We start from the raw sequence: 8236 nt of genomic DNA on the forward strand, positions 1-8236 counted from the left end.
GGTATAGCTGCATGTGACTAATATCAGTGCAAAGCATGAAAGAAGACTGCTGAGTGGTCCCAGCACAGAGAATGTAAGCCTAAGTCAGATTGCACTGATGCTGGAAGACCTTACTGAGAAAGAACAGATGTGATTCAAAGAGAGAGTAAGTGCTGAGAAAGGAGAAAAATGAAGACTGATGACTATGCAATCCCAAAGCTAATTGCACTGCCAGCAATAGTTGGGAAGGTGGGAAAAGGCTCTGGTTTGGAAGGGAAGATAACAAGGTCTGTTCAGCACAAGTTTCATTTGGAGGTTGGAATGTGAACCAAATAGAAATGTTGATAGACAATAGGAAATATGAGATAGACGAAAGGCAAGGGGTCAGGAAAGGAGATGTAGACTGAGTAGCCATTAGTAATGGAAACAATGTCTAGCTGATCAAATCATTCATTTATGTATCATAGAAATATTCATTGAGTCCCTACTGTGTGTCAAGTATGTGACAACTGGAAATACTGTGATGAATCAGAGAGGGAAAGCATGTTGAATTTGTGATTTATTTGAAGGAAGAGAATAAGTGTTATCATGATGCAAAAGTAACCCAGAGAAGGAGAGAGCAACAAATGAGGAGGTCATGTAGACCAGGAGAAAAATGGATAGTGTGATGGATCAGACAGAGCCTAAATTGACCTGTATGTAACACAAAAGTTAGAGATGCTCTGAAGACTCAGCCTGATTGTCCTCCAGAATTGTATTGGCAGCTGCCTTCATCTTGTGAACAGAGGGTTAATCACAGTCCTACTGTCTCCTAATCCCAAGCCTTGTGTTTCTTTCTTCGCTGTTTTAAGGCTGTGTCAGAGCGTAGTACATAGGGGTTCATAGGGCTTCAAGGGACTATGAAGATGCTTCAAGGGCAGCTCAGGGAAATAAAAGGCAGAACACAGCTGAGCATCAGGCTCACACCTGGAATCTCAGCAACTTAGTCGGCTGAGATATGAGGATCCTGATTTGAAGCCAAAAGTCCTTGAGACTCTTATCTCGAATTAATCATCCCCCCTCCTCCAAACAAACAAAACAAAATCTGAAAGTGAAACTATGGTTTAAGTGGTAGAATGCTAGCCTTGGGGCACAAAAAAGGACAACACCCAGGCCTTGTCTTCAAGCTCCAGGACTGGCATTCATGTGTATACACACACACACACACACACACACACACACACACAGAACAAAGGGGCAAATATTTTATAAACAGGGCCACATTTCAACCAGGGCACACAGACAGACAGATACACACACATATACATGTGTATGATTGTGTGCACGATTGTATGTATGTATGTATGCAGATATGTATGTATGAATGTATGTATGTATGTATGTATCTATCTATCTATCTACTTTTGTCTGTGTGTGCAGGTCCTACAGCTTGAACTCAGAGACTAGGCCCTGTCCTTGAGCTTTCTTTTTGCTTAAGGCTAGCACTCTACCACTTTGAATCAACAATTCACTTCTAATGTTTTTGTGGTTACTTGGAGATAAGAGTCTCATGGACTTTCCTGTCTCAGCTGGTTTCGAATCATGATCTTTACATATTATCCTCCTGAGTGAGCTATTAGCACATGACTTACTATATATTTGCTAACTATAGACTAAGCCTTCTTGAAAGAGCCCCTAAAAAGGTAGAGAAACAGGTTGCCTGAAGTAAAGGCCCATTTGCTTAGGTCAGTGCTACCAGAGGTATAATCTGTTGGGCCGATGGTGTGTGTGTGTGTGTGTGTGTGTGTGTGTGTGTGTGTCTTCGTGCATGCACACATGTGTGCACACATTGTAGCATGTGCTACATATGTGTGCTCAACTTGTGGTCATTTACATTTGTGTCTTTCAGTGAGTTCTTGAGTTCTTCCCTTTCCAAAGATCAGTTACTCAAAGAATCCTTATTGATTATAAGTATAGGGTCTTCTCATACTTTCTTGTTGTGGAGCCCAAGACCATGCTAGGTAGGGTTTACAGTGATGGAAGATTTGAGGTAGGAAGAGAGGAAGCAACATACAAAGAGAGAAAGGTAGCCTAGAGAAGAGGCATAAAACAAATCTAGCTTGATAGGATTTCAGCTGCAAGACTATATTCAATTCTGACTTGCATCAGCATTATCATTTTCTAGGAGCTGGGAAGCTTGCTCTGTTTATTTATTAAGGCTGCTGTGAAAGTCAATGGATAGTGTCTTAAGAAAAACTACACCAGAAAGTATTGCCCACGAGTGTGGGTGGTTACCACTGACTTTCTAGTTGACCCCCAGGCCAATTTAATATTAGGAGATTTGCTTACCTTCTTTCTGCTAGGAAAACAGGTCATTGTGGTGAGAAGGCCTGAGAAGATGTTTGAATTGCAAAGGGATAGGATATAAAAGCCTCCAGAGAAACCGTACAAAAAAGTATCCGGACTTGAGTTTGATCATGGGTATACTATATGACCGTAGTTGATTACTCAATCTTCCAAGCTTTAGTTTATGCATCTGGATAATGGGACCAATAAGAGTGTCCATCCCATGGTGAGGAACACATGAGTCTACTTAAAGAACTTTGCAGAGTTTGTCATAGAGAAGGCTCAGGAGCTGTTGGGTATTATGGTTTACAAATGGGGCAACTTAGGCATACCTTTCCCCAATTCAACCTGGGAAGGAATGCCCCTGCAGAATTTAGACTGAGAACCTCAGAATTCATACCTCCTTCCTCTCCTGCTCAGGGCCCATCTCCCTGAAGCCTTTCTGTTATTGATACATGTATGTGGGAAGTGCCACTGCAGAACCCATGAAGAATCTTTAGAGACTGAGGAAGACCACTAGAGTTCCTCTTCCCGGGTTGGACAGGTTCATTTTTCAGTGTCTTTCCCTGATTGCTGCTCCCTCTGCAAAGGGTTTGTTTCTACTTCCGGCTGTGAGAGTAACAGTTGGGCCTCTCTTCCCATTTCATAGTTCTAATTTTAGTAATTTATAGCTGCTGCAAAAGTCATAAACAGAGGTAAAATTTTTCTTTATGTTGGCATAGCTGCAAAATGGGATTTTAAATAATGTTTCAATCCATAACTTTGAAAACAAATACATGGAACTATTTTTTTTTTTTTTTTTAGTTTTTGGTGGTCATGGGGCTTGAACTCTGGGCCTAGGCACTGTCCTTCAGCTATTCAGCTCAAGGTGAGTGCTCTACCACTTGAGCCACAGTGCCATTTTCAGTTTTCTGGTGGTTTATTGGAAATAAGAGTTTCATGGACTTTCCTGCCAGGGCTGGCTTTGTACTGCAATCCTCAGATTTCAGCCTCCTGAGTAGCTAGGATTACAGGTGTGAGCCACTGGAGCCCAGCTTTGGAACTATTTTTTAATGAGTTTTTTTCTTTTTTTTTAAATTTTATTTTATTTTATTTGTGAACATAACTGTACAGAGGGGTTATAACTACATGGGCAGGATAATGCATACATTTCTTACCAAGCATTGCAGCCTCCTCCTTTGTTTACCCTTCACATCCCTTCCCAGCCTCCCCCCTCCCAATCCCAATCCCAATCCCAATCCCAATCCTTCCTCTCCCCCCAACCCCCCCTCACCCCCGCACCGACGTTGTAAAGCTCGTTTTGCACATGACAACTTGTACTTCTCGTTGCAACAGGTCCACCTGTATCCTTAAACGACTTGTTTTTCCCCATCTCCTCCACAAGTTATACTGACATCAAATATAGTGAAAGCAGGGGTTATACTGTGGGGGAGGGACATACAAAGCAACAAGGAAGTAATCTTATAAATGCGTTAGAAACACATGCATGAAAGAAAAAAAACATTAAAATACATATCTAAGGGTTCATTCTCTTAACATCACATTATCTGACCTTTTCCGCTTGACTCACGCATATACTAGATATTGCAAATAAGGGAAACCATGGGATCTATGTTTCTTTGGGCTTGGCTTACTTCACTTAATACAATTTTTTCCAAGTTTTTCCATTTCCTAACAAATGGGGCAATGCCATTCTTTCTGATGGAGGCTTAGAATTCCATTGTGTATATATACCACATTTTCTTGATTCATTCATCTGCTGAGGGGCATCTGGGTTGGTTCCATATCTTAGCTATGGTAAATAATGCTGCAATAAACATAGTTGTGCTGGTAGCTTTAGTGTGGTCCTGTTTGTAAACATTTGGGTAAATGCCCAAAAGTGGGATTGCTGGGTCATAGGGGAGCTCTATGTGAAGTCTTTTGAGGAACCTCCGTACTGCTTTCCAAAGTGGTTAATGAGTGTTTTTCTTTTTTTTTGTTGGTCGTGGGGCTTGAACTTGGGGCCTGGGTGTTGTCCCTGAGCTCTTTCACTAAAGGCTTAGCACTCTACCACTTTGAGATATTGAGCCACAGCACCACTTCCAGTTTTCTGGTGGTTAATTGGATCTAAGAGTCTCATGGACTTTCCTGCCCAGGCTGGCTTTGAGCCATGATGTTCACATGCAGCCTCCTGAGTAGCTAGATTACAAGCATGAGTCACCAGAACCCAGCTAGAACTCCTTTAAAGTAAGCACAAATGAGAGATATGAAACAAAAAAGAAGAAAAGAAAGAAAAGTAGGGAGAAAGGAAGGAAGCAAGGAAAGAAGGAGGAAGGAAGAAAAGATGGAAGGAAGGAAGGAAGAAAAAGAAAAGGAACAGTAAAGAAAGTGAGGGAGACAGAGAGAGACAAGAGACAGAGAAAGACAGAGATTTTGAAATTTCTTTCTTTCTTAGCTGATTTAAGATCAATAAGACCCTTTGGATTCAAGACAGTTTTTCTATGGGACTGGTGACCATTATCATTGTGATCAGGGAGATAGACCCTTCTTGGGACTGACCAGGAAACAAATGTGAGGGGGTTGGGATGTCATATCCATGGCACAGATTTTCAGGGGTTTGATCATGGTGCATTTCACGGAACTGAAACATGGATATCTTAGTTGCCTTCTAAAAAAAAGGACTTGAGTAAAAATCTCTTGCCATGGCCACTTGAAAAGATCCCAGAGAAATGTTTAGTTCTATCATCTATTAACATTCAGACCTAAAGGAGATATCATATTAGTTCCAGGCTTAGTGAATCCAGGAAATTATACCCCAACACAGATAAGGATTGGGCTAAGAGAGGAGAGGGGATGAAAAACCATTATCAAGTTTGGAGACAATGGCTGGTTGACAGTTTAGATAGAGAGACATCTAGCAGAAAGGAACACATGGACAATTGGATGAGCAATATCATGTGTGGTCTTCACTTTCTCCTGCCTGATTTACTTTCATTTTTTGACAAAGTAATGCAAGTAAACTGGATTATGAAGGAGATGACAAGGGAAAGAAATCAACATTTCATTTATTGGGCAATATGTTGAAGGGCAAAATCCAGTGGCATAGTCTGGGGGAAATAATATTTAATGGGATAAATCAAAAGATCTAGAAAAGACAAGATAAGAAAATGCAAGGCTGTGCTTAAGCCACAAAACTAGGCCCTCACCCAGACATATTTGGCTTATTGGTGACACTGTATCTGTCTTCTTAGATTGTGTGTGTGTGTGTGCGTGCGCGCGTGTGCGCGCGCTCGCATATGTGCCATGTGATGGCCCAGTGCCTTATGCATAGTAGGCAGGTTCTCTGCTCATAAGAGTTATTTTGATGTCCCTTTATTTGATATTCTGAGCCATTAAGGGAGGGAGAACATGTTTTGACATCCTTACAGTAGGATTTGAGCTCTTTTTCCCTTCTCACAATCTCATCCTCAGAACTACCCCATATCTCCTGAACTTTCAGGGCTAATTCTAGAGCTCCCAGATGGAAGTTCCTATTTTTAGAGGATATATGTTCCACATACGAAGGCTTAACTTATGTATTATATGTCATGGTTTGGTCCAGTATGTGGAATCCTGACACTGTTACCTTAATTTCTCTCCTTCTGGCCTGTATGATTTGTTTTTAACCAAAACAAAAATGAAAAACAACTACAGTCTCAACACAATAAATTCTTAATATCTTGAGCCTCACCAAATCTGTGAGTTCAGATGTTGGCCATGACTTTGACATTGATCTTCTACCTGCTCATCAATCTCTTAGTCTTCCCTGGGTAATTGTTGCATGCATTTAGTCTGGGCCACTGTATGTGTGCTGGCTTCTGTAATTTTATGTTGTAATTTCCATTGCTGAGCAAGAGTCCTCACTTATCTGAGAAATACTACCCCACCAGCAGCTCTGTCATCAAAAACAACTGCTGATTGGTTGACTACTGATTGAAAGTAAGTACATTGTCTATCATATGCCATTGGAGGAACTCTCAAATTAGGGTTTTCTGTACCACATAATCACATCTTAGTAAAATATCTCTTCCAATTTACAAACATACTCTCTTTTTTTTTTTTGTCTTCAGGGTAATTGAGTTGGGACAAGACCTTAATAACTCAAATATTGCCCTGTTGCTGAGCATGCCTCACCTTGAAAGACATTCTCCCTTGTGGTGAATTATTCCATGGGATCATTCTGCATTTTTGTGCAGTGGGCTCCCATGATGATCCTCCAAAGAGCTCATGACACGTGTCTGCTTGTGTACAAAACTCCTGTAGACTCACTTCAAGATTTTTCTAGCCATAATCAAGATTTAGATAGCTTTTTGAGGCAGAAGTACTTCGAGATCCATCTACTAGATTGGACCTGGAATCTCTGCTCTGGCCCAGCTATGACACTGTTATTTCAATTAGCAACATCGACAAAGAAGACAGTCCAGGACAGCACTTTTCTTTTTTATTTTAATTTAATTTTTTTGTGAACATACTGTACAGAGGGGTTACAATTACATGGGCAGGATAATGCGTACATTTCTTATCAAGCATTGCAGCCTCCTCCTTTGTTTCCCTTCACATCCCTTCCCAGCCTCCCCCCCGCCCCCCCCCCCGCACCAACGTTTTTGACATGACAACTTGTACTTCTCATTGTTGCAACAGGTCCACCTGTATCCTTAAACGACTTGTTTTTCCCCATTTTCCCCATCTCCTCCACAAGTTATACTGACATCAAATATAGTGAAAGCAGGGGTTATACTGTGGGGGAGGGACATACAAAGCAACAAAGAGATAATCTTATAAATGCGTTAGAAACAAATGCAAGAAAGGAAAAAGCATTAAAATACATATCTAAGGGTTCATTTTCCTAACATCACATTATCTGACCTTTTCTGCTTGACTCATACATATACTAGATATTGCAAATAAGGGAAACCATGGGACCTATGTTTCTTTGGGCCTGGCTTACCTCACTTAATATAATTTTTTCCAAGCTTTTCCATTTCCTAACAAATGGGGCAATGTCATTCTTTCTGATGGAGGCATAGAATTCCATTGTGTATATATACCACATTTTCTTGATCCATTCATCTACTGAGGGGCATCTGGGTTGCTTCCATATCTTAGCTATAGTAAATAATGCTGCAATAAACATAGTTGTGAGGACAGCACTTTTCTGAAGCCCAAATTTGATGATAACTGGCACTAAAGACAGTTATTCGAATTTATCCAGATACTACTATGAGAGCTAAGATTACTTTCTAACTCCACACCAAAACTAAACCACAAATTTTCAGGGCAAGTATGCCCTGATTCCCTGAGCCAAGTTAGCCCATCGTGCAATATCTGTAGTATTCCTGGAAATAGTTACCCACTTCTGTGCTGTCCAAGGGGAGATACCAGGGATTCAGGTGGGAAAGATGTTTTAATTAACAAGGACTATAATATAAAGAACTGCAACCATGTACCAAGTCTGTTTAGACCAGAATGGATGTTCCTAAGAGAAGACAAACATCTCTTTCACTGATTCATAAACCCTCTTGAACTGCCTTCTTGATCACTTATTGCCTATGAGACAGGTGATGTTTTGTGCCTCATCAGATCTTGTCACAACAATACTACTGCCCATGGTATTTCTTCTCCTATCTTCCCTTCTTTTTGGCCATTCTCCCTTCCTTTCTTCTCTTCCCTCCCTCATTTCTTTCCTTCCCTATCAATTACTTACTCTATGCCTCACACTCTGCTGGATACCAGAGGGATGAGGGATGGGTAAGACATTGTCCTTGCCCTTGAAGGGCAAGCACATCATGCAGTGGGGAAGGCAGATGTGTACACAATTAACTATAATAAAATATGGTGAGCAATATAATGGAGTTCTGCCCAGAGTGTCATGGGAGCACAGAGGAGGGAGTGAAGGAGCTGTCCAGGAAAGGCA

This window comes from Dipodomys ordii, unplaced genomic scaffold, assembly GCF_000151885.1.
Source record: "Dipodomys ordii isolate 6190 unplaced genomic scaffold, Dord_2.0 Scaffold271, whole genome shotgun sequence".
Lineage (NCBI taxonomy): Eukaryota > Metazoa > Chordata > Mammalia > Rodentia > Heteromyidae > Dipodomys > Dipodomys ordii.